The sequence below is a fragment of the Pipra filicauda genome, unplaced genomic scaffold, assembly GCF_003945595.2.
Source record: "Pipra filicauda isolate LSUMZ 115617 unplaced genomic scaffold, ASM394559v2 scaffold243_size1161148_pilon, whole genome shotgun sequence".
NCBI classification, from domain to species: domain Eukaryota; kingdom Metazoa; phylum Chordata; class Aves; order Passeriformes; family Pipridae; genus Pipra; species Pipra filicauda.
The window spans coordinates 40,852-68,465 of NW_024104358.1; positions in this window are offsets into that span (position 1 = coordinate 40,852).

Here is a 27,614-nt window from a genome sequence, read left to right on the forward strand (position 1 = left end):
CCACTTCATCTAAAATTCCATCTGTGGTGGATCGTCCCACTGTGAAGAAGTAAATAAGTAAATAAAAGTTAAGCCAGCATATTTAAGCAAGCGCCGATGCACTTCAGCTACCCTGCTCCTGGCTCTGTTTCATTCCACATAGAGAGTCTGGAAGAAAGGAGCTGCAGATTGCTCATAGGATGCAGAGCTTTCTGTGCCAAATGAATCTACAAGCTTCAACACCAGCTCAGACAGATGTCTCCAGGTGATGAAGTGGTAAGGACAGCAACAGAGGATTGGCAGACTAACATGTTGACTAGCTTTGCCACTGGTAAAGGGAGGGCAGGCGAGGCTGAGCAGTGAATAAAGGATGGAGAGAGGTAGGGTGCAAAAGCTGCTCATGACCTGGCATTGAATTTCCTCTGAATTCTCCGCCCACAGGAGCAAGCTGTTGCAATGATTGCTGTGGCTACAGCAACTATCAGACTCCTCCATCAGCACTGGCAATACAAAAAGCCTGGAGGAGAAGGCAGAGGGACAGCTATCCTGGAAATCTACCTCCAAGCTGTACAAGGGTGCAGCAGTATCCATTACTTCTTACTAAACCACTACGTTCACCTGGAAGGAGCTTCTCCATCCAGAGGTTAAGCCCTGCACAAAGCCTCTCACACAGACAGAAGCTCAGTACACTTGTGATCATGAGCTTTTCCACCACCTACAAGCCCAACTAATGCTGTATGTCCCAGTGACAGCTAAGGAGGTGCTGAGTAAATTGCAGATCAGATTGTCTCACACAAGATATTCATGCCTATCACAAAGCACTGCTAGACAGCAATGAGAGGAACATAGGTGACCCTCCATGACGAACCACAGAGGGAAGTGGAAAAGGGAGTAGATCTTCTCTACAGTCTCTTTAGTTGAGCATGCCAAGCAGATAAGGGCTCCTTGAAAGGTTCGTGCTGAGGGGTCTATTCCTTCTAGGCTTTAATACAGACTTAATTTGTTCAGCCTTCTCTTTGGTTAATGGGATAAAACTGATGGATACAAATCTCCACCAGGAATATACATAAAAAATATGGTTTCAAAGATGTCCTCAGTGTAGCCACCCATGCTCTGACTGGCAGCTGCTCAAAAAACATAATTTCTTGAATACAAAATACTAAGTAGCACCGTATTTCTTAGCTCATGTCCCACCACAGTTTCATTTCAGCACAGCAAAACCTCATTAATTCACACTTTGCTTATCCGCACACCTTATAATTCACACGTAAAAACAGCAGTCAGCAAAGATTTAGCAACAATGTGCTTTATTGAGGTCTCATGTTGCTGAGATTTCATTATTCCTGCAAAATACGCTACCGTTCATTCACTAGTACAGTAAGATTTCAACATCACCATAAATATCTCAAACTAGAGATGGGTTCACACTAGCAAAGTTTGGCTCTAAAGTCCACGACTAGGAAATGCCAAAGTTTGAAGCTGGAGGAAAAATAGTTGTGTGTAAAGGCAAAATGCACCTAGATTAGGATCACAGCTTGTGGTGTTTCCTGCATTATTGTATTTCCTTGCCTTTTAAAAGCATCTTTTGTTAGGTTATATATAAAGAAATGGATTCTTACTTGCATCCAAGGAAGCTTTTATCACAGAATACAAAGGAGGCTTTAACACACATTTGTACTTCTTCAACTCTGGAAATATCTTCAGGAATTCTGGACAAAAGATCTTTATTGGTCCCAATGCAGTTCACAGGTGCTTTAATGGCAGTCACCAACCCACTCCAAATTTGCTCCCCAGCAGTAATTGATTATTGGGAAACAAATGAGAACCTTGAGCTTCCAGAGAAGCTCTGTGACTAGCAAACAGATGGTGGGTAGGAGCCATGTACAGCTGTTTCATGCCAGGCCCACTGCAGCAAGACAACCCATAGAGGTTGATACACATAGCCCACTCTGTGTGACAGGTACAGAAAGCTGAGGTTTTAAGGATTGTGTGAAGTTTAGGATTACAAATTACTTTCAAAGAGTCTGGAGATATTCTAGCAACGAACAGAATGAGGTATGTGCTGCTCATCACATTTGGTATTTGGACACCCTAAGGAGTGATTAAGATGTGGGTCTCTTCTGCATGCTGAAAGATCTCCCAGTACTACCTCACTCAGTGCCTTGGGTGTTACTACTCCTGATTGTCTCTTAACATTTCCTTTAGGAAAACTGTATTTGCTCGAAGTCTAAGCCTTCAGCTCTTCAGGGCTGAGCCTGCCTTTTTTCTCTGTCTCTAGGCACAAACATACATTGGAATCACACTTCTAGCCTAAAGGCTGCCTCACCCTCCCCTTCCTCCCTCTGCTGAAGCCAAGGAGCACCAACACCCTGCTTCCATTCCCTTCTCCTCCCAGCACTCCACCGCACTCATTGTAATATTTTCTATACTATGTCTGGTTTTTTGCCTATTTAAAGTCTGTTGAGCATAAATGAATAGTAAAATATTTAGTAAATTAATTCCTAAATGTTGAGAGGTATCCCTTCACAGAGCACAAATGATTGCATCATTCAAGCCGTGTTTTTCTTTCATTGTTCTGTAACAAAATCAGAGTTTTGTCCCAACTGCCATATTCATTCCTACATCCTGCTTATTTCAAGAATAGATGTAGCTATTTTCATGCTATTTATATCAGAAATTATGGAAGTTTTTACTAATATTGCTATACACTGCTTGTCTCTGATTTCGAGAACATAAAGGATAAGTCCCTAATAAGAGCAATGTATATATCTTTTTATGGTCAATAGACTGACATAGTTATTATCATTTTACATGATTTACCATTTGATTTTCACACCAGCAATTTTCTCTAGCAGAAAAGCTGTTAAAGTGCTCTCAGGAGTAACATCTGTGTTCCACAACTGTTGCTCCACACCTCCTTCTGACCACTTTTCCCCCAGCCATGTGCCAGATCACAACAGATATCTGATGCCTCTTGTAAATTTCAAATGCACAATTTAAGTCATATGTTTGCCATGTCTACACAAGAGCTTTTTAGTATCTAAGCTCTTTTGGATGCCTGTAAAACTACTTTCTTCATCTTAGAGGTATGAAAGATTTTGCCTCAGTTGGGTAACACAAATTCCCCACAAATTGGGGAATATAGGCTTTGTCACAGAAAAGATGGTGCACATCCTTCCAGAGCTGATTCATTCCTGTTCTCTGGGGAGGGCAGCAAGAGCTGCACAGAGACAGCAGAGCGAGTCATCTCAAGACTCTGAAGTGATTATTCAGCTGCCATAAGCTATTCACATTTCCCTCATTACAAAGGCAGATCAAAATACCTTGCAACAGTGTAATATATGCTTCAAATATTATAATCCACATTTCCTACAAATCTATGGGACTTGATGGGATTCATCCCAGAATTCTCAAAGAGCTGGCTGATATAATCACAAAAACCTCTCTCAATGGTTTTCGAGCAGTCTTGGGAATCCAGAGAGGTCCCAGTTGATTGAAAGCTGACAAATGTTGTCCCGATTTTCAAGAAGGGCATGAAGGAGGATTCCATAAAATACAGGCCTGTCAGTCTCACTTCAGTGCCTGGTAAAGTTATGGAGAAGATTATTCTGGTGGATATTGAAAAACACCTGAAAGACAACAAAGTCATTGGTCACAGCCAGCACAGCTTCCTGAGAGTAAAGTCCTGCTTATCCAACCTGATTTCCTTGTATGACAAGGTAACCCACCTAGTTGATCAAGGGAAGCCAGCTGATGCAATCTTTTTGGATTTCAGTAAAGTTTTCCGTACTGTCTCTCACAGGATCCTTCTGGACAAAATGTTCAGCACACAGCTGGATAAACACATCATGTGCTGGGAGAGCAATTGGCTCACAGGTCAAGCACAGAGGGTAATAGTGAATGTGGTAACATCAGACTGGCGACCTGTCACTAGTGGGGTTCCACAGGGCTCCATCTTAGGCCCTGTGCTCTTCAACATTCTCATAAATGACTTGGATGCAGGACTGGAAGGGATACAGAGCAAGTTTGCAGATTACACAAAGCTGGAAGGAGCTGTTGACTCCCCTGAAGGCAGAAGCCCTGCAAAGAGACCTTGACAAATTAGACGACTGGGCAATCACCAACCATAGGAAGTTCAACAAGGGGAAGTGCCAGATTCTACACCTGGAATGGGACAACCCTGGATATTCGTACAGACTGGGGAATAGGATACTGGAAAGCAGTGCCATGGAAAGGGACCTGGGGGTCCTGGTCAATGGCAGGCTAAATATGAGTCAGCAGTGCCCTGGCAGCCAGGAGGGCCAACTGTGTCCTGGGGGGCATCAGGCAAAGCATCACCAGCTGGTCGAGGGAGGGGATTGTCTCGCTCTGCTCTGCACTGGGGCAGCATCACCCTGAATATTGTGTTGCAGTTTAGGGTACTGAAATATAGGAAAGATATTAACGTATTAGAGGGTGTCCAAAGGAGGGCAATGAAGGTGGTGAAGGGCCTTGAGGGGAAACCGTATGAGGAGCAACTGAGGGCACTTGGTCTGTTCAGCCTGGAGAAGAGGAGACTGAGGAGAGACACTGCAGTTACAACTTCCTAGGGAAGTGGTCACAGAACCAAGGCTGACAGAGTTCAGAAAGTGTTTGGATGATACTCTCAGGCACATGATATGACTCTTGGGGATGGTCCTGTGCAGGGCCAGGAGTTGGACTTGATGATCCTTGTGGTGCCTTCCAACTCGACATATTCTGTGTGTGTGATATATTCATATCCAAACCATAACAGAACCAATCAGCAAACTGCTGCCTGTTTCAATCTGGGTATTCCTCAAAGTGCTAACTGCAAGCAGATTTCAGAAATCCAGACTACTATTCTCCCTGTCAGTGCAGGCAAAACTTACGTGCCTTTAACAAAACTGGGGAAAACTAATGACACAAACGAGTAGGCAAAGGCAGTTGTACTACCTGTAGGTAAGATTGCTGGGTGTCACTTGCATTTATAAATTCTCAAAAGCTACATGTAAGATGTAACATTAGAAAATACTTATTTTCCAAGTGGAAGATCAAATTACTTAAAAAAAAAAAAAAACAAAAAACAAAACAAAACAAACAAAAAAAAAAAACCAACATAGAATTGAGAGACAAGATTTTAATTTTTCAACCCAGAGAAAGGTGAAATCACTCTTCTCTCTACCTTTTCAATATTTTTGCAGTTTATAGTAGTAATAAGGACATCTAGATTAGATGTTGCCTGACAGTTCATGACTGTCTGGATTAAAGGCTCTGTTTTATTTTCTAAGTAAGCTATACCATCCAGCCACTGCAGCTCAAAGAAGCCTACTGTGATTAACTTAGCTTCAAGTATACTTCAGGTCACTGTGGGAAGAGCATTGGAAGAAAGATAAAACACTCATGGATTTGCTGCTCTCCCCAGCCTTATTAAGTACAAGACTTCTAGAAAAAAGTATGTGACCATATGTTATGAGATAAGCAGTGTCAGATCCACCATGCATGACTTGCATGAACAAACAGTACCCAAGAAAATGACAGATAAATTTCCAGAGTTCTCAGACTCTTGCCAGGCAAGATTTCTGTGCTTGGAAATATCAGTAAAAGGCTTATGGCTATTTGGAAGCCCAACATCAGTAAGGACAGAAGAACCATGAAGAACTGATTGGTTTTTGTCAGCCTTCTTGCTATTGGAGCCTCTTCTATGCCTATCAGAAACACACAGCAACCAGATTAAAAAATAAGTTAATGCCAAGATTTTAAATGCTTTTTATCCTGTGGGATCAGTTCAGAAAATCTGTCAGAGAAGAAGAGGTGCAAACACAGGACCATGTCTCCCATAAAATCAGAGAACATCTATTTAGCTGCATTTGGTGTGCACCAAGTACGTGGAGGAGAACTTGCACACAGTCAAGTGTGATGAGGATGTTTCAAATCTCCCCTAGAAGCACCTCAGAGGAGCCAGAGAGGCTCTAAATTAAAGGCTACAGGTGTTCTGTACCAGGTACGCCCATTTAGAGACTTTGCTCTGATGCTCTTTTTATAACATTCTCCTCTAGGATCTTTTTATGTCTTATATTCTTTTATTGCAGTACCAATTAGCTGAAACAACGATACAAACCCCTCACCCTGCTGTGAATATTAAAGAATGCTGTGGAATGAAATAAAGTGCACTACCAGAGAAATTAAGTGGATTTTTTTAGCCAAAATTAAAGGACAGAAGAACTCTTTTTAGGTTGTCCTGATAAACTGCATTTCAGTGAGATTAAGGAAGCTTATTTATGAACTGCAATAAATGTATGCACTTGTATATTTTGTAAGTAACTTCCTCACGTGTACAGCTCCTGGCACATCAGGACATTTTCTTAACAGGCACTCTCAAATTCACATAAAGATCAACAATAAACACAAATATTATCTACTATGAAATACTTAAATATCACAGAATCACAGAATGTCTAAGGGACCACAGTGAGTCATCTGGCCCAACCTCCCTCAAGCAGAGTCATCCTAAAACACATCGCGCAGGTTTGCATTTCTCCTTGTTCCAGCCAGGACAAGGTTAATTTTTGCAGTAGCCAGGAGGGGGCACGGCCACGACCTGGAGGTTGTTCTATAACAAGTCATGTCATTACTAGGGTTGGAGGAAGGGAGTCTCTTTCGAGAAGAGATTTCTTCTGGAGCTGTGAGGCAGTCCCCGTTCCGAGAGGGAAGGAGCGGTGGGGGTAGCATGGCAGAGGGAGCAGTCAGGTATTGTCTGTTGTTAGGGGATTCTGCCGTGAGCAGTAATGTTTCTTCTCTTTCACCCTCTGTCACTAGTGTTGTTGCTGTTACTGTTTGTTTTACTTATCTCACTGCTCTTTCCAGTAAATTATTCTTATCTCAACCTGTAATCTTTATCTTTCATGCCCCAATTCTCCTCTGCATTCTGTTGCAGGGGAATGGGAGGCAAAGGAGGGGTTGGTCAAGAGGTAGATGGGTTGGAGTGGTTTCAGTGGAAAGAATAAATTGGGGAATACCATTCCTAAACCATGACAGTGTTCAGATGTTTTTAATATCCCTAGCGAGGGAGACTCCACTATCTCTTTGGCCAATATCTCTTTGATATCATCATCCACCTGAAAGCAGTCTAAAAAACAGTGTTTAAGCTCACCTGACAGAGTGGTGGTGTAAGATACAGGGATGCTGCAAGAAAAGTATGTAGCATTATCCATGTCCTCCAGAAATAAAGAATGATCAAGTGATTAAGCTGCCCTAAGAGAACTGAGGAACTTCTGGTTCAGTCCTTCTGCCAGAATCTTTCTCAGCCCTTAAGTGTGTCACATAATCTCCATTGTGTAGGGCAATTTGCAAATTGTGGTAGCACTGTTCTGCCTCACCATGCCATGGAAAGAGAATTACATACACTATGATACCATGCCAATGCAGATACCTACAAGATGCAGTTGTTCTTTCCTCTCCATTGCCCCTCTGGGCATGCACTATGCACCTTCTTATTCTTCAGTAAATATTTTAAGTAGATTTCCTTCAAAACTCTGTGCTATTTCCAGCATTAAGTCAAGATCAGACCTTTGCTTCAGAGCTATCAAGAGAGAGCATTTGGGAGAGGGACTCCACCTCTCTAAACCCAGATAGAAGGCCATCAAGCCAGGCAGGTATGTTTGGCTTCTGTGACAATATGGGAAGCAGCAGCTCAGTCCTGAACATAGACCTGTACTAGCCCTGATAGTACATGCTAAGTCTGAGATCCCACCAATTTGGATTTAGATAGTGACCTTTTAAATAAGCCTGCACCTCCACCAAGCCTGCTAATTTTGGGATGGCAGTAAAATTCTCACTGGAAGTCACCAGAGCCATCACGCATGTACAACCTGAAGTAGGTACTGTGTCATCTTACAAGCACCAGGGTGTTCACTTTAGCTCCTTTTTCTCATAGGCATAAAAATATGTGCCTCTTTAAGCAACAGCATCTAGTAATCAATTAATGACTCCAATGATGAGACATTATTATCTCCTGTTTTGTAATAGATGGATTCACAGTATTAAAATCAGGGTATAACTGAAAACCTCCCAATCTGGATGCAGTGCTTTGTTATTAAATGTCATCATTTTTTGCCACATCTAGGAGGCTGATTTGCAACATGCTTGTTCTCCTGATAATAGAAAGGCAGAAAGATGTTAAAAAGTTTCCTCCCCTGCAAACTAGAAGAGAGCAATTTCCAGCAATGCCGCTTCTTCCCCAGAGAGAAAAAGCCCACCCTGTAATGATTGTAGAAGGTCTTATTTAAATGGTTTTTAGACAATGGGAAGGAGAAAAAGGGAGTGAAAAAGGGACATTTAAGTGTTCCAAAACTTTGAACAGATTTGTTCTTCTCATGCTGATGCACACTGAGCAGCATTAGATCACATGCTGCTAATATCATGTTGATTTATGGTCTGCATAAATGGAAATAAATGGCATTTTCTGTTACCCAGAGAATAATAGATGGTCCTGGAATGAACACAACACCACAGTCACACAACAGGCTCTGTTCATGTCATAAGCAAGGGGAGTGCAACTTCGTAAGGGCCCTCTCTGCCGTTCCCACCAAAAATCTTTGATACCCACTGATTTTAATGAGTAGGAGTGGACATTTAGGACAGCATTTTCCGAAGTGTCTGAATGATTTAGAAACCAAAGCTGTGTTATAACAAAGCAAGGAAAATGTTGGGTGAATTTCTGTCTTGAATGAGAAACTGGAGACTCCCCAGGTCTTTCCACAAAGTTCACCAACCACACAAGTCGGTCAGGATCCTCTGCGTCATTTCCTCCACTTCTTCCCTTCCCTGCAAGCAACCTCGGGGCTTTTTCTCATCACTTTCCTCCTGGCCTGAGTGACTTGAGTTCCCTTTTGAGAAAGACAAGATCTTCTCTGCAAATGTGATGTGAGACACAGACACAGGGAAGCTAAAGCTCTGAGCTAGTGAAACCCCCTTACCACCATTGAAAATGTGACTTTGGGTGCTAAATCACTCCAAAATCACTTCAAAACTTACCCATAGAACCTGGCACTAGAACTTTAGCTCCAGTGTAGTCTGCGATTATGGGCATACAAGCAAAAGAAATGAGTTACTTTGGTTTAATGACTCATTATTTGAGCTAATAGGTTTTGCTTTACAATCAGAGAGGGTAAGTTTGTGCAACTAGACAGTTACCATTGCTCAGCTGATGAGCAAACCCTGGTAAGATGTGGCAACCTTGTTGCTTTTGAACATCTGCCCACACACTCCTCCATTATAATGGGGCCTAATAGAGCTCCAAATAGCTCTGGTTCCAAAACAATCTCAAACAAAACTTCTCCTTTAATAGACTTTCAGCACTGCCAAAACATTCACATTTCAGGCTGAAAGACTGAGTATTTAACCTCAGGACACAGATGATTTTCTGTTATTGTTGCTCTTGGCAGGGAAGGGAAGGTTAAATAAGTTTGAGACAATTTCATTTTTGATTCTGTATAAATATAGTCATGTCCATAGTGTTTTCTATTTCTCTGGTTAGATGATTAAAACCTTACCATTAATGTATGCTAAATTCCATGTTGTAATTAAAGGAACAGCTGGTAAAGTCACATACTATTAAGGTTGCCTGATGCCTCAATATTAAGATTTTGCTTCCTTATGGGTATGTTTGCAATACAACTGAATACTTATCTTTATTTTTGCTTCCTGACATGCTTACATCTTAATTGTGCAATCTTTATGGTTATTCTGCGTGTTTATGTTCTGAATATATAATTAATCCCCAAAAATATCAGTAGAACATTGAAACTATTGAGACCTACTCATTCATCCTTGAACAGGTGTTATTATATACCATGTTCACACATTGATGACCATCAAAATATCTAACCAAGTTCAACTGAGCACATAATTACTGATGTGCTGTCACTGTACCACGTTATTCATTTTACTTGGTGAATCTATCCCAATAGAGATAACTAAGAGAAATTTAAGAAGATAAAACTTATATAGCCATTGCCCTTCCTACTCATTGCCCTTCATACAGTGTCTTATGAGGCTCAGCGCTGGACACTGCATAGGAGGTTGAAGATTGCACTTGCAATATAGTGGGCAAAATGTCCTCATACCTCTTATGCTCCTTGTCTTCTGGAGCTGACAGAGACAGCAGAAGGAATTCCTGTAAAAGACTTTGTTTGCTTTGATGTTCTGTTCTCTCCAAGACACACAGGGATGTAAGCACAGAAAAACTACTGGCTCCTTCGTCACTGCATGCAACAAAACTAGAATCCTAATACCAATACTTTCAAAAGAAGGATTTCTGGAATTCAGCTACAGTGGATCCACACCAACTTAGGCCATCAAGGATTGGATTCCTTGATCTCCAGTGACTTCAGCTGTTACAGCTCAAAAGTTTCAGAGTACAAACTTACGTAGGCACATATGCACACCTTCTCTTCAGGTGCCACAGCTAAATCTGACAAGGAACATGAATCATAGCCCGTATGACACAAAAACAGTCCTATGAAATGAAAGAAAACTTGTACCTTTTTCCTGACAGATATTTGCCAAAGGAAAATGCAAGAACATGCTAATTAGGACTACAATATATACTGGATATACACTGCATGCTGGCAGATATTCTCTGCTTGGAGCACTCAGTAAAATAGGTGAGGGAGAGGAAGGGTAAGAAGCGAGACAGAGCTATAGTTAAGCGAAATCTCCGGGTTCCTTAACAAATAAAAACTAGGGTCCAGGACAGAGTTTTCTAAACACTTTCCTGCTGAGAAGTTTATACAGAAATATTGAGTTTCTCAGGGAGGAGGTAAATGAGAAGAAAGTTCATTTCTTCCACTACGACTTTAATAAGAAAATAAGCCATTATCTTATTTCTTTAGCATCTTCATCAAAAAGTAAAACCAAAACTACCAAGGTAGACACAGCTGAACCAAAGCTGAACCTGAATGAATGCAGCTTCATTTCATCAAGCTCAGCCACTAATACATATATATGTTTATATATATATACACACACACTCATATATCTGTATTTATATTAGAATGTAAAAAATGAAAGTATTCTATTTTCAGAAAGAGGAACAATTCAACTAACCACATCAATACTTATAAAGGAAAAAGGAAAAAACTGTTCTGCTTTCCACCAAAAATAATTTTTGATCTTCAAACAGAATCTGCAACAGTAGTAAGTTCTGCCTATTTCAGGGCAATTACAGTGCAAGAACTAGCTCAAAAATAGATTTTCTCCAAATACCATCCCTATTTTTTTATACTCATTGAAATTCTTTAGACTAGTATTCTCCAAACACAACTTTCCATTTCTTAATAATAGTTTACTTCTATTCAGGTAAAGCTAAAACCAGAAAGGTAGAACTGAAGGCAGAGTCACCATAACACTTTGGAAGACCAGCCCTGATTACAATACTGATTCATCCAGGGCAGATAAATTGTGTACATCCTAAAAAATTCTCCAATGCATGAATGTCATTCCAGCAGACACAATACCACTGCAATATAAGGTGGTTCTTAAACCTCAGCTGTATTTTTGCATATGAGCAGTTCATCCAAGGAGATGCATCATTCTGATGCAGAGAAAAGGAGGAATGTAGCACCACTATGTCACAGAACCCCAGGGATGTCTGAGAAACCAACAGCGTGATATGGCTTCTAGCAGCACACCTAGCAGTGGACTGGGACAAGCCAGCTGGATGATAAATCCTCGAGGTGAGAAGGAAAGTTCAGAACAGTTCTCATTCAAACAGGCATTGCATACATCTACCTTTGGGTAGCTGAAGCGCTGCCAGCAGAGAGGAGTTACCTGTGTTATTTCCTCCTCTCCTGTACTTTTTGAGAAGAGGAAATTCACCACTTGGCTGCGAAAAGTCAAGTTTTGCAGGCAGGTGGATTGCTGTCCTACTCTCTTCAGAGGAAGAGCTCTCTTTCAGCCCTGCTGCAGGTTTGGTCTGCTGGGGAACAGAAACTGTCCTCCAGATACCAAAGTACCTAAATGTGGTTGCTCTTGCAAGTTGGGTGGTACAGTACAATATGACAGCACTTCTTTTTAAGTCGCAACACTCTACATAATACAGATCCCCAGAGAGATCTGAGTGCTGCATTTTATTGCACTTTTAAAACATTGTGCTAATAAATTCCAGTCTCATATAAACTACATGGACAGAAGTGCTCTGCCCATGCAATCTGTCTGCCCAGTAGAAAATGTGTGTTATTCTGAAAAAGGCCACAGCTTAAGGTTCTTCACTGGAGTGGTACAAATGAAAGGAAGAGCTGTGTTACTCTTTCTCCCCCTGGAAAACAAGGGCAGCACAAAATATGTCAGATACAATAACTCATGGACTTATGGCTCCAGTGTTCTTGCATAGTTTCTTTTATTTGCTGTTCTTGCATAGTTTCTTTTATTTGCAAATTACATTCTCTACCTGTTTTATTCTAAAAAACCCCATCTCCTGTGGATTCTTTTTTATTCTTTCCTCAAAATAACAATGCCCCCCAAAGTCTTCAGAGTTTGCTTATTTGTAATTTTAAGTTAGCATGAAAGATTCTTTTTGTCTTCTGGAAATTTCTTCCATTTCACATTATAACCAATTCATAAAATTAGATCAAATCTAAACTGGAAAATTCAATTATTGTTCTCTTACATTTTGCAGTTAAACAGCTTTTGTGAAAACTAAACTCCTACCTCACAAGAAAATAAGTCATATGAACAGCTAGCAGTTCTGAAATAAGAAATGGAAGACTCAGCTGAGGGTATGGTGCTGGTCTTAATGTTTTCAGCTTTGTGTCCCAGATCCTCATGACCCAGAAAAATATGGTTAGCCACCTTGTCAGTCGAGTTTGCCACATCCTTCCTTCCTTAATATTTTGGGATAATATCTTGTTATCTTCTTGCACCAGTCAGTTGATTTGACATATTTCACTTGTGCCTCCTTCCTAGGATCAGTTTATCAGATCACAATCTGATCATGTCTCCTTCCTTTGTTGCATGCATCCAAATCCCCTTTCTGGTCTTCAACAGGCCCTGACAATAAGCAGGAATCCTCCTGGGTGCAGATGGACCCCAGTGCAATGCTCCACCTGACTGGCAGGAATACAGATTTTGTCAAGATGCTGATTTTGTGGTTAAGCTATGGCCTAGTGATCTTTTCTGTGCCCTTGATCCTCCAGATCCTCAAGAATCTGTTCCTCATTCAGAATATTCAGGACAGATATAGTGGGGTTCATCTCCTGCAATGGGAAACACCTGATGTTGGGTGTCTAAAACTGAGATAGGTATATTGACTTTCTGTATAGTCAAAGAAGAGAAAGGGTAGCTCTTCTCATTTTCTTAGGTTACCCACCTATGGAAAAGATCCATCACCATCTGCAAATAAGTAGTTTTGTATAAAAGACTCTCCAATGAAGTGCTAAGCCTTAGACAGCTCACTTTGGACATCTACAATCAGGACAGAGTAGTTACATCAGTTACATATGGCAGCAAAATAATAGCTCCCAGAACTCTGGTTCAAGATCATCATCATTGTTTACGTGTACCCTGGCACAGTTTTGACCTGTACCAGCTATCACTACACTATCTGATGCCAGCATTTGTTAGATAGCACAGGTCAAGGATCAACTCTAAAAAGTAAGGCCAGGCTTTTTAGGAAGAAGAAGAAAGATGATTTGGGCATATGAACACATGCATGACACAAAAATTGGCCAGCAGTCCATGGTCTATCTAATTTGCTAATGGAAACATAGCTGAAGAGCTCTTTCTCTCTTTGTGTTCTGTACGTGCTCTGACCATGGGATAGGGATCTGCCCTGTCCCTGTTTGGAGAAGCAACCCACATTTTAAAGCAGGACCTTTCTTTTCCTAAATGACTGTGCTGAGAGGGAGAAATTCAACCATCCATTCTCCTTCTTCTCTGGCGAGACTCTTTCGGTAAGATATTGAGGACTTTTTCTAGATAAGGAAGTATATCTAGAGTATATCTGAAAGGATGTGCTTTGATCAAAATCTCAAGCTGATCTAGACTCTCTTATTCTTTCCTGACTGAGCCATAAAGCAGCTAAAATAGGATTGGTTTTTCAAAACTTTATTTCTCATTTCCAGTGAAAGAAGGACTGAAGGAGCTACAGAAAATGTGGAAAAGCTTGAAAATAAGTCCTTTTCAAGAGGACAAGCTGGTCAGTTCTCAAGGCACCAAACATGTTGCTCCCCACTCACAAATCTGTATCAATAAATGGCGACAATTCATTACTAGACTAAGAAAAAAAACAGTTCCCAATTGCAGAGAAGGGGTGGGCAACTGTTTTGGGGTGTATTTTTCTTTTCTTTCCATCTCTTTTTTTTTTAATTGATTTGCAGCTCTTTGATGACACATGGATTAATTGTTTGGTGAGAAAAGCAGAAGGCATTTATTTACATCTATAATCGCAATTTTAATCATTCATCTCATTAAAAAAAGTAACTCTTCGTCAATTTTATGGTTTTTTCTCTGGCGTTTTATTTCAGCATAAAGTGTTAAAATGTTAGCACTTCTCATTACTGACTGATTATTTTGCTCAGGATTTTTAGTTTTCTTTCTCTCTCTCTGTGCCTAAAATCCAATTTACAACCTGCTAAAGGCCTCATAAGATTTTTATGGATTATTTCCTGAAATCCCATTAATCTAACTCCTGTTACTTTGCACTAATTTCACCTGCCATTGTATGAAGTAACTAAATTCAATTGCTTGGAAATGATCCCCCAGAGATTTCTTCATGAAGCGAGAAAAAGAAAAAAAGTAACCCTACCTTGATGAGGTCATAAATATGGTGGGAACAACAGGCCTATAAATTCACTGTATGTGGACCCTTATCAAACTATGATAATCAGAAACCTTCAAAATTTCAAATAAGATATAGATCAGGGCTTGGATTAGGTTGCATTTGGCTTTGACTCAGCTACCCCAAGAAGTCAGCCTCATTTGGCTTCAACAAGTGATACACTATTTATTGCTGTTTTTACAAGCTAGGGAAGTTGTCCAGTAGCTTATCAGCTGTACCTTGGTTCATTAGAACATCACTTCAACCAGTATTAATTACACTGGGCATCAGCTGTCAATTAGATGTGTCCTTCATTTTAGGGACAGTCTGCAGATAACTCTGAAAGCCGTCTGAGGAAACAGTATTTAAAAACAATGAAGCAGCCTGGCCCCTCTGACACATAATGCTGTCTGCTCCATTTGTTTACATGATAAAAAAATCCATCTCCTCTAAGCCTTGTAACTGGGTAGTTTAAGAGCAGCAGGTATGCTTGAGATAGAGCAATTTAATGTAATTGCTCAGGGTTGTAAGAAAAGTTATCTGACTTTCAAGTGGACTGTGTCTGATCCACGCGTGACTTCCCAGACACAGTGACGCTTTGATGCAGTTGGCGGGACAGTGCTCCTTGGAAATGAGGATTCATGCATGTTGAGTGGAGTCAGCAGATAAAGTGCAGATTAATGTCTTCCATTTCCTAAACTCTGGACCAAGATCCAGCGAGATGCCATTAAGGCCCCAAAGAGTTGTTTCCTGGTGCTGCAAATTCTCACCTGCAAAGTCTTCCTGGCCTCTATACAGAGGGGGGCTGTTGGTTGCCACCCCCACTTGCCTGTGCTGGGCTGTGCTCTGGTCCCTGAGGAGCGGCAGTGTGACCACAGACCTGGGAAGTGTTGAGTTTCCGCTTCCTCAAATCGGTGCTAAAGCTGAGTCAACACTAGTGTGGACCCTGGACTTATCCCAGGCAGTAAGTACTTTTTCTTAAAATCATTTTGATTTTTGTTTCTTGGAATAGACATTCATTCTGCTGTCAGATGTACCTTGACTAATCCAGGATATCCACACTGAAATTCTCTTATCTAGGCTAACTTAATTGTACTTGGAATCAGAGTCTGCCCCTCCTCTGCTTCATACTTGGCACTTAGAAATGCTCCTTCCTAAGTAGTGTAGGATGAGTGTCACATAGGGGAAGATTTTTGAAAAAGTCATCATACAGCACTTCCCATCTACAGATCTCATCATCATGGCTGGGCTTCACGAACGAAGATTTGGGAAGGTTCTATCCACATTTGTAACAGGCACGTTGGTGACTTATGAGGCCAATACGAGACAGACATATCCGATTGCAAAAGGCACAGCAGAAAGACTCCATAGGTGGTATATTCTGCAAGACACGGTTCTTTCTGCGTTGCCTTTTTTCCTCGAGGGTGATCCTGCGTGTGTTCTCGAAGGAGACAGCTGTGTTATAGATGGTGTGTCTCCAGACCTCCCGATTGGAGGCCAGAGTAGACCAGTTATGGTGATCAATATGGCCAAGGCTGAGATGTTGTTTCAGGGAGTCCTTGTATCTTTTCTTCGGGGCTCCTCTCTTGCGACAGCCGGTGGCAAGTTCACCATAGAGCAAGATCTTAGGGAGGCGGTGGTCTATATAGCAGAGAAATAAACAGAATATAATATGTATTTGTGGTTTAAGCCAGTATGGTGATTTTTAATTTATAAAATACTGCTCTTAATGTAATATCTTCCTAGATAGCAAGACTAAAATGAGTGCCTTTACAGATGGTAAAGTGCTTCTTGAAATACATTTGTACCTCTACATTTGGACAGCTTCACTACTGGGGTTCTGACCACAAATTACCCTACAGTGAAAACTTATTTAGACATCGATCCCCCAAAAGGGTTGTCCTTTGTACATCTTTAGTCTTGTCCCTCATGGCTAAGGGATCATAGCACTTACACATGACATGGAAAATATATTTTACCTTTCAGCCTCAGAGTAATCGAACTCAAACCTCCCACTTTTCAGGAAACTGATCTCAACTCCAGGCTGTGAGCTAAATTTGAACAAACCAGAGAAGGGCTCTGTGAAACCTTCCTACTGAAGCTGCTCCTTTTCACATGGCGTACTTAACTGTTCTTTGAGACAAAGAAAAAGGATAGGATGCAAAGGGGAACCACTTCAAGAGGATGAACTGAATGTCCCCTGCCCTAAGAATAGTCCATAGGCTGGTGGTTATGGCACTCTCCAAGGAAGTACGAGATGTGAGTCTACAGCCCCTCAGGCAGAGGAAGGAACTGAACTTGGGTCACCCACATCCTGAATGAGTGTACTAACCACTGAGCTGAATAACAAATAATAATGAAAAGGAGCACTGTCCTACAGCAACTCTATTCTAAAAGGGAGAAAGATCTCTACTCTGTTTTTCAAAGCATATCTATTCTTAGGCTCGTCACTCCAGAAACCCAATGATTGTGCAGGAATTTGAATGCTTCTAGCCCAAACCCAGGACTCACGATATTCAGCTAACCTCAACCTTTTTTGTCAGCTAGCAAAATGGATCTGTTGCTGTTTGGGATCTCACTCTGAAGCCCCAAGTCTCTTTTATTTATATAACCAGTTTGGGTTTTTAATTGGGAGCTGTATGTTCACTTAATAAGCAGGTGCAGGGGATCTTGGTGCAGCAGCAGTGAACACAGCAGGGCTCACAACTTTTGTGGTTGCTTTCATCTCCTGGTCTGGCGCATATTTAGGTGTTTAACTCTCAGTGACTCCTTTCTCATTCTGCAAACTGGTTGTACTAGACTTACCCTGCTTCACTTCGGGTGACTCACTAGCCAAAGTGAGATGCCCAGATATTCACAGAAGAAGGAAAAGCCTATCCTCCTACGACACGGGAGAACTGCGTGTGCATTGTGTGCTGTGTTTCCAAAGGCCATTAAGCACTTCCTTATTTATATTTTTACATTTTAATATAGTCCTCGTTGTTCACCATAAACATACGCCATTCCCAGATGCTGGGTTATTTTAGAAAGAAACAGAAAAGGCAAATTGTCTTACTTCTGAGATTTCCAGTAATCAGTTTATCACACATTCATAAATCAAGACATTTACTGTGAAGAATGTTCAAGAAATACAAAGTACAATTACAGGCAACTGCATATTTCCAAACACCCCGGTGTTTGAATATTCAAAAGATACTTTGTGTTCTTCTGTTTCTTGCCAATAACTGAAATGCTGAGTCTTTATTAGGCGTGTTTATGGTAAAATGAGCACATGACATTATCTTCTGTGTGATCAAACAGAGTCAACATACTACTTTAAAATGTCAGAGATCTATTTCTGCAGCTTCCAGTAGTTATTGTTGTAAACAAGGGATTGCTGCATTTGCCCATAGCTTAGCCAAAATGTTAATGTTTCCTATTAAACATTTTCTTCTTTCTTTCCTAGACCATTTTGTACTACCACACCCAGCTGTGAACATCTGGCTCCAAGCAGTGACACCAGCTGATGAGAAATGGCATTCCTGCAGCTTTTCTTTCTGAAGACTCATCCAGAGGTGGCTGTTATCCAGCAGACAGCACTCTACACTGCTGAATGTCAGTGTCTGGAGTCCCACTGGACAAAGGCTCCTGGAGGAGCTACTCACACTGAACTGTGTAAGATAAAGATTTGGGAATCTGATTCTCAGAACTGTGGTTCTACAAGTCAGCAAGGTCCTCTGGCCAGTCACCTCAAACACAGATGATGTATGGACTGAAGCATTTGGACATCCAGTCTGAAGCACAAGAAAAATAGTGATTACTAACTCAGACTGGTCTCCTGGCAGAAACTGTGAATGTGCCAGTGGCAGCTCTGTGTTTGAAATCAGCATGGATGACAGCAATCCAACTCTGACACCGCTTTATGTAATCTGGCATGGCATGGAGCTTCCACTTCTCCGCCCAGTAACACTGCAGCAGCTTCTGGAGAGGAAAATTTCACCCTTCAGAGCTTGGCTGGTAATACTACTGGAAAAGAGAATAACAATTTGTTTGTTATTAAAAAATTATATTAAAAAATTAAAATTTAAAAAAATTATAATTTTAATTAGAGATAATATTAATATTGAATGCATTTAATTCCAAATATAAATTAATAATATTTTAATAATAACTTGCAGTCAACATCTTTTATCACAGGATGTCAAAATACTTTATAGGTAAAACACAATTAAACTTCCTGTTATCCACCTATAAGATCCTTCACACTGGTTGCTCTCAGGTTGTTTTATTAGAGACAGGTACCTGCCATCATTGTGGTAAGAGAGGAAACTACAGCACAAGGAAGTAAAGCACCTTGTTAGCATTCCCTCAGAAAATCAGAGCTAAGACAAAAGACCCTAAGTGTCTCTATACACAACCTATTGCTATGTGCAGCAAATTACTGCAGTGCTCAAATAACAACAGTTTCCAGAATGCTGCCCTCCGAACTAGCACCGAGCTGTAACTGGAACAAGTTTTGAACTTGGCCTGACTGCAGGGTATGGTACATCTGCACAATTTTTTGCAGTCAGAACTATGTCTGCCTAAGCCAGCTGGTTGCAAGCAAGTGCTAGTCCAACAACCAAAAAGTTTTGTTAGTTTGGGGCTATTTCTCTGCAGAATTTCCTGTAAGTGCTTGCATTACAGGCGGGCAATGGCTGACATTCATCTGGCTGCGTGTGAAGGGAGATGGGCACAGGTGTGTCTCCAAAGGATGGGGCAGCTGTACCCCTTGCTCAACATTGCACATCTATCAATCTCATTGCACGCTTAGCAAGGACACTTCAGAATTCAATATTCTTGAGGACAAAACTGGAGTTGAAAATGTTACTCGAATAAAGGCTTCACCTGAGCAAGCCCACTATGACCAGTTCGTAACCATGCCAGACTGCATTAAAAGTGTTTTAGCATGTATGTGCTAGAGCTAGGACTGAGCACTACAACCCTGGAAGATTTTTATTCTATTGCCCATCTATTTATTGCCATATAGTCAAGGTACTTTAAATAATTTAAAATTAAGTTTTAAGTTTTCAAGTCAGTTTTTTTTTCTAGATGTCCTGTTTAACCCCCAATTTAGATGATGAATTACAGATTCTTCTGGACAGGAACTAGCCCTCAGCACCCAATCCTTACATTATAGGTTCTCTGTAGCAAAGAGAGGAGTCTCAAAACTGCAGATGTTACTCTGCATTTGCCTCCATGCCTACTAAACTATACAAGACGCGAAAAAGAAATCAGTAAAGTGTATTCCTTTCTTAAGGCCATTTAATCTAGAATAAGTTTCTTGACCACACGGTCACCTCTGTGGTGGTGCATCCCCTTCTCCCACCCCAGGCCACACTGTGATCTGAGAAACGTTCATTAGACCTTGGCCTTGACAACACCTGGGCTGAGCTCCTCTGAGCTTATCAGAAACACTGTCTATTCCCAGGAATTAGTGGTTTCTAACAATTTCCTTGCTTTTCTAATGAGCATCCTTGGAAACTTTTATTTTTGCCTGAATAACAATCCAACTGGAATAATGTTTTTGTTCTCACACTTTCAAAGTGTGAGAACAAAAAGTGCAGTCAAGATGAAAGGTTATTATGACTAAAGCCCATCCTCTTGTGACCCTATAAACAACGGTCCAAAAGAGACCCGTCGAGCTCTCCTGGGCCAATGGGGGACTGCAAGCAGCAACCTCCCTCTGAGCTGGGACATCTCTCAGAGTTAGCAGCTCTCCTGTTTGCTGTTTCTTGGAAGATCGCAGTCCAACGGATCCTGGGCTGGCAACTCACTCCTTGAGACGCAATCATTGGCCTGTTGAGAAGAATGCAAAAACATTCAAAGTGAGTATTTCTTGGAACTGAAGGGAAAGTTTTTACAGGTACCTTGTACATACTCTTTATGTCTGTGTGCATTTGATATATCAGATGAGCTAGGGATGCTGCTTTCCGAAATTCTTAAGTTCTTAAGTACTTTAGATTTATAAGTAAGTTACTGTTATAGTATAGTAAATTATACATGGATCCTTTGTTAAATTGTTTAAGTTGACTCATCAATTAGGTTAAACTGTTTCAGTTAAGTGTTGCCAGGCCTTTAGGCCTTATCCTTCTTTGTCCTTACCCTTTCTGTCCTTTTGTCTTTCCCCTCCCCCTCCCCACCACCCCCCCAAGCTCCACATAGATGGTCTTGTGTTTATTTCAGCTCAGACTGATACTGATTTCAGATTTCTGTGTGCTTTTTCTCGATATATTTTAACTATCTAGGAAGCAGCAGCGTGAACCTTGCCAAGAACTCCGTCATACCGTTGCTTTTATATTAAACTTGCTTTTGCTAATACTTTTGCTGGTGATTTTTTAAGTGACCTTAAAACATTCACTTCATGACAGCCTCTCAGCTCTGAATCAGTCTGTTCAGGTTCCTGGGTCTCTCCATATATTACCATGAGACACAATGGCAATTACACTCACAGTAAGTAGTTAAGTAAGGAGGTAGTGAGTAAGTAGGTAGTTAAATACTAGGTTGAATGAATTAAAGACTCTTCTGCAAACTCCTAGAAAAAGAGATTTCATTAAAAGTCTTGACTATAAGTCCTTCTGTCATATGTTCCTCAAAAATCCTTGAAAGAGCAAAGTAAATCCATAGCGCAACTCCTCATGGCACAACATTTTCCAGATTTTCCATATACCACAGCTTTATCCTTAATGACACTAACGTTAATTCATTTTTCTTCTACTTGAATTTGACAAAGTGTTTATATAATAGACATCTTTAATCAAATTTTTCAGATGCCATTAAAGATAGATCCGTTCATAAGAGTAAATAACCTGTTTTAAATGGTGTTCTAAAAACCAGTGGCCAAAGCTATCTATGAACTTTGCAATCATAAAAGCTTTTTTTGGAACAGATCAGAGACAAAATATTTCATTTGCTTTGTTAATGTCCTTTCATTTGGGCCATAATTATATCCAAACTGCAGCTTCTGAGGGCCACACAGAATAATACAAACGCCTTTGTTTCTGTGGATTCATGTTCTGTTGTTTCCATTCCCACTGCAATCCTGGTTACATGAATGAGGAATCTGAATGCAAAGGCATGCAGTATTCTGGGAGTTATAAGAAGCCGAAATGCTTTGATGTTTTTTCCAAAGCCTATAGTCTGATTCACTATTCTTTTCCTACTCTATCTTGGCCATAGTTTTCCTTGGTCTTTGTGTAAGCTATAAAGCACCCTCCAGATCTGAGCTGTGAGAGAGATGTTACCATGCAAACACATCACACAACTGACTTGAGCCATCTCACCTGAAAGTGGTGTGTCCCAGAGAAGTCACTTTCCCAAATAACAGGACCTTGCCGAGGCTGGGTTCCACAAGATGCTGCACTAACTTTTCACAGGTAATCACTAGAAAGGACAGGGGGTCCACGCCTTATTTGCTAAATTCCTCCCTTCTGAAATTAAAACCATCCTTTTTTACCTATTTTGTGAGCAGTTAACGGTGATATTCTAGTTTAATGTCTAGGGCTTAATGCCAGCACAAATTAAACAATGGAGAAATAAAAGGGGTCTGGGGAAGTCTTTGATGAAAAATAGAAAATACAAAGGTTCAGAAACTTCTGCAAAGCTTAGGCCCTGATCCGGATCCAGAATGACTTGTGTCTCAAGTAAAACATGAGGATACAAAGGTTGAAACTAATCCCGAGAATATTAATGTCATGAGACAACCTTTGCAGCTGAAATGCTCTTTCTTACTAGGCTGTAGAATTTCCCACTTCAAGGCAATACTGAGAGCATCAGCTTACAAGATTTGCCTTAATTTAGTCCTCAGAATACTCACTCTTAGATGATAGATGTATCATCTAAGAATAAAGAGGAGCACAGATTTGTTTCAAGATGGCTGAGATGTATCTGGGAAAAAAAGACATTCTTTTCTACTGTATGTAGCAGTAAGAATAAGGGAACAGTGTAACTCAAATCAGAACTGATACACGGTAAATTATTTCCAAAAAGCACTCAGAAAATCTTTCAAGTAAAATCAACAGACTTTATCACAGACAGGCTAAAATATAACACAGCACATTTCTAACATCAAATGCTACTGATGTAAAAAGAAATAGAATAACAAAAGTAGTAAGATCATGTCCATAATTCAGTTCGATAAACTAATTGTAATCAACTAGACAGTGTTGCTTAAAATCATCTCTCTGGAGTTTTAAATCCATATCTCACATTTCTTCTCTGACAGCAGCTTGGATTCAGAAATTCTTCTCATCCTAGAAGGATTATGAAATATTTTTCTGCATGTTGACATTACTGATACAGGACAATTCTCTTGTCCACACTGCAGGAGTCGTGAATATTCTGCATGTAGAAATCATGGTGATAACAACCTGAGCTCAGCACAGGGGATGAGAACAGAATATCCAAATGAGATCTGCAGTGCAGATAAGCTTTCAGCACTGAGAACAGAAGATGTGAATTCTACCCATACATCAAAAACATGCAGTATTCTGAGACTTGCTTATCCTTAAGTGGCATGAAAACACAAAGAGAAAAAAACCTTTCTGATGTCTGATAATGAGAAACATGGTTGACTTTCAGATCTGAAACTATTTAATGCACACTCACACACACAGATGAGAGAGAATGAGAGAGAACTCATTGAAAAAAAATTGGAATTTAATGAGAAAAATTACTTATTACAGTAGACAGCAACTAATGGATCACATTTATTTTATGTCAATTTGAAAAGGCAGGGGGATTTTAATTCTTTTCCTTACTAAGCACATCTAAAAATATTCACTAGAAAACACAGCAAATATGTTATAAACTCATTTAAGCCACAGAGTTCGTCAACACTGTTTGCAATTATGAAATCATTTGGGGCTACGGTATTTTTTTACAAGGAATTGTTTTGCTCTTAGACGAAAACCACATCACAGTCCTTCAGACATAAATCTTTTATTGTATCTTCAAGAAAGAAACTGGAAATTGTGCAACAAGGCGCCACTGATAAAATGTAAGTATCCCCTTGGAGTAATCTGGATGAGCTCATCACTTGGGGAAGATAACAGGGTATGTCATGGTTACAAAACACTACTTTTCCTTTTCAGTTAGTGACAGAGGAATGCAATGAACATAGTCCTGTGCACAACATAAAATAAAACACTCAGCTCTTCAGGACAGAAACTGCTTCTGAGTTTTAGCTTTGATTTACTTGACTTTACAGTTGGAAATATATCTCAGTGTCAGATGGACCATTTTCTTTTCCTTCTATGCAGGTAGAATTAGCACTATAGCCAAGGGCTGCACATCAAAGCTAAGTAAAAGGAAAATAATGTATGAGGTAAAGTGATGCAATGATCTAACAAAACTTATTTCAGATGTAACCTGTGATGGTTTGAGCCTTCTGACTTTGTTCATTGTTTGTTGTCTCACCTTCATGCACATGTTGTGTACCTGCCCTCCATCCTCATTTGCCAGGTTCTGTTGCAGAGCTAAGGAACTTTCACCACTTAAGGGATTCACATATTTTGGGGTTACTGAGTCACTGGAAACACAAACTTTTTCCACTAATAAGCAGTGAAACATCAAGGCACGGATACTCTTGCAAGACTTAGCCCTTAACACGGCTTGTTAGACCATGAAGGACCGTTTTCCCTGAGTCTCCAGGCCATAATTTCAGAATCATTCTTGTCTATTCCTTTGTACCCAGTATGCCAAATAAAGGCATAGAAGAAACCCTACAAATCCTCTGAACACAAATTAAGGCAGAAGACACAGACTCGGGTTCTGCACTTTTCCTCAGATTCATATGGGTTTCAGGAGCAGCAGTTCTAAGCACCACTTCCATCAACGTCACTGATCGCAGAGGCACTGCTCATTGGGAATTATTCGATGAAACAGAGCAAAATGGAGAATTAATTTCGCTAGGGTTTGCACTAGTATGAAGGTATATTGTACACAGCATTTATAACTGTCACAATTTACTTGCTACATTCAATTGAACATCAAGTGAAATTGCAGCACCGTAAGTACTATATTGTACATATTATCTGTGTGTACAAGTCTCTAGGCCATGTCTTCAGTTTCAGATGCTACTGGAGACAGTAAGACCATGAATTCAGCCCTTTCCTCCTTCTCTAAGACAAAAACCTACTAGATATTTATGTAATAAAAAAATTCTGGTGCAATTTCATTTGCTACTTAAATAATTGGTATAAATCTGTGATTCTTGGGCCTAGGCTGGGCTTGCTAACAGTAAGTAAAGACTTAATCGATGGTAAGAAAGAGGCCAAGGATGAAATTTAAACAGGGGCAAGCAAAAGAAGTCATAGAATCATTAAGGTTTGAAAAGACTTCTAAGACCATAAAGTTCATTTGTCAACCTAGCACCACCACCATGTTCACCATTAAACTATGTCCTCAAGTGCCATATCCCCACATTTTTTGAACATTCCAGGGATGGTGACTCCACTGCTTTCCTGAGCAGCCTGTTCCAATGGTTTATAACTCTTTCACGAAGAATTTTTTCCCAATGTCTAGTCTAAACTTCCACTGGTGCAACTTGAGGCTATTTCCTCAAATTTGTTAGACCTACCTTGAAATATCGAATACAGTAAGCCCTTCAAAATTTGATTTGTCTTCAGAAGCCAGGAAGCCACATTTAATTCTGGTCCAAATCCTCTTTGTAAAACATCCATCCTGTCTGCAAGTTAAGTAAAAATCCACAGCACGAAGGAGACCTCCGCAGGGATAGCAAGAGGGAGGACTCAAGGTTACAGCAGTTCATCTGTACCATTCCTCTTCCTGATGTCCCAAGAAGCAGCCAGGCGGCCATAAATGTACCTAAAATTAGGGAACAAAACCAATAGCAGCTGTGATTAAGATACAGGGAGGAAGTAAGCCAGACTCTGAGGTAAAAGGTCACCCTATAATAAGAGCTGATTCCTGAGGGGTATAAAAGACCTTATCCAAAAAAGTTTGTTATTGGCAATCAAAAGGTAATGAAGACTCTGGCTGGCATCTTTTATGCTCCGTGTCCCTCACAAGTGGTTCTGATCAGTCCAGTTAGACAGACATTTCTTGGTGCTTGGGATTGTCTCTGATCGGAACATGACAATATGTGTTTGGGAGTGAAATCAGTTTGTTTTAAAGTATATACTACCTTCATCTCCCATAAGGTTTCTCACTGAGTTCGTCACATCCTATTCTACTCTAATTAACCCTTATACCTAACCTGACATTCCTGATAAATATGTTCTTTCTTCTGAAACTAAATAGGTACAAATGCCTGTTTTTAATGTGCAAAAGACAATGTCTATTTTTTCTTCCTGATAAACAGCACTGGTACATCAGTCACAGCATAAAGAATCTTTCCATGTCTAATGCCCTTATGGTAGTAGGATAAATACAGTTCAGAAATGTCTACTGAAAGCAGATAAAATCAACTTATTAAACTACAACCATTCTAGGAGGTTTCTTTATTATGCACAGATCACCACTATACTGAATCTTCCAGAGAAAACAAGTCCATACCAGACACCCGTGAATTCATTTGTTGGAATCAGAAGTCAGAGCTAACAGAGCTGTCTACCACAGCAGAGAGAAAATAGTCATCCAAGGGATACTGCCCATTTATTGCCAGTACAATTATTAAACCAACAGTGTACCATCAGTTTCTGATTTCTGTTCAGCACCAATGATATGAGCTTCTTCCCCTTGTTAAAACAGACCCTTGCTCCGGTTACAAACATGATCAAAGGCCTGACTAGCAAAATGTACACAGCATAGTCATTATTTCAGAAACTAGGTACACAGATTTCATTTCCCAAATATTGCTTACCAAAGTGTTGATATTTACAGCCATCTTCTTCTTCTGTCTTCGGGACCTAGCTCAAAGTCAAATTTCCCCACGCAGAAGATTCCTAATGCACAACCTGAAAATGCCATTAGCCACCTCTACAAAGTGTGTTGGAGTCATCTGAAGAAGGGTTTAACATAAAAGATAGTTGTCTGTTAATATTCCTAATCATTTCTGTATGTGTTCTGACAATACCTAGCTCTTGCAGAGCCTAACTGTGGTCTACCTGAAGGGAGGATTGTCCATGCTTAGTTATAGTGGGCTGCAGACACTATTTACCATTGATGTCTCTATATGTGTGGGACCTATCCCTGCTATATGTCCACCTGTAGTTATGGGATTTTGCTGCCTCTCTGTCAGTGCAGCCAGCCATTCTTGCTTTTTGACTTCACTCCAATAAGCAGGACTTATTCCCACCTTTCAGGGATGTTTCCTCAGAGTAATACACTGGCTGAAATGCAGGAAGAAACATGGACTATGTCCTCAAGGAAAAAGGGGTGTTTTGCCTCAGCGTCTGAAGGAAAATGGGTCCTAGAAAACTTAATATACCATGTTTGATAATAAAATAGTTGAATTGCCTTGTAGGAGCACAGCTTGCAAAAAGCAAAGTAAAAGCGTAGTATAGACCAATATTGTGAAGGCTATTTGTCTGAACTAAAAGGGATGGATTAGACTCCTGTGGGCCTTTTCAGCTCTGTGATTCAATGATCCCATTTCACTGCAGAAACAGACCTCACTCCATAGGAAATCCAAAATGTTTGGGGTTTATTATGATTATTTAAACTTGGTTGTTTTCATGCACTTTAGGTAATGGTAAGTTAACGAGTTCCTACCTTTCCAGTAAGTTAACCCTATGCTACATGTGGTTTAAATATTTAAACTCCCTATAGAACTCCCTATTATTTAGAAGTATGTATAAAGCAAACTGCCAACAGGTTGGAGAAAAGAATATGTTCATCC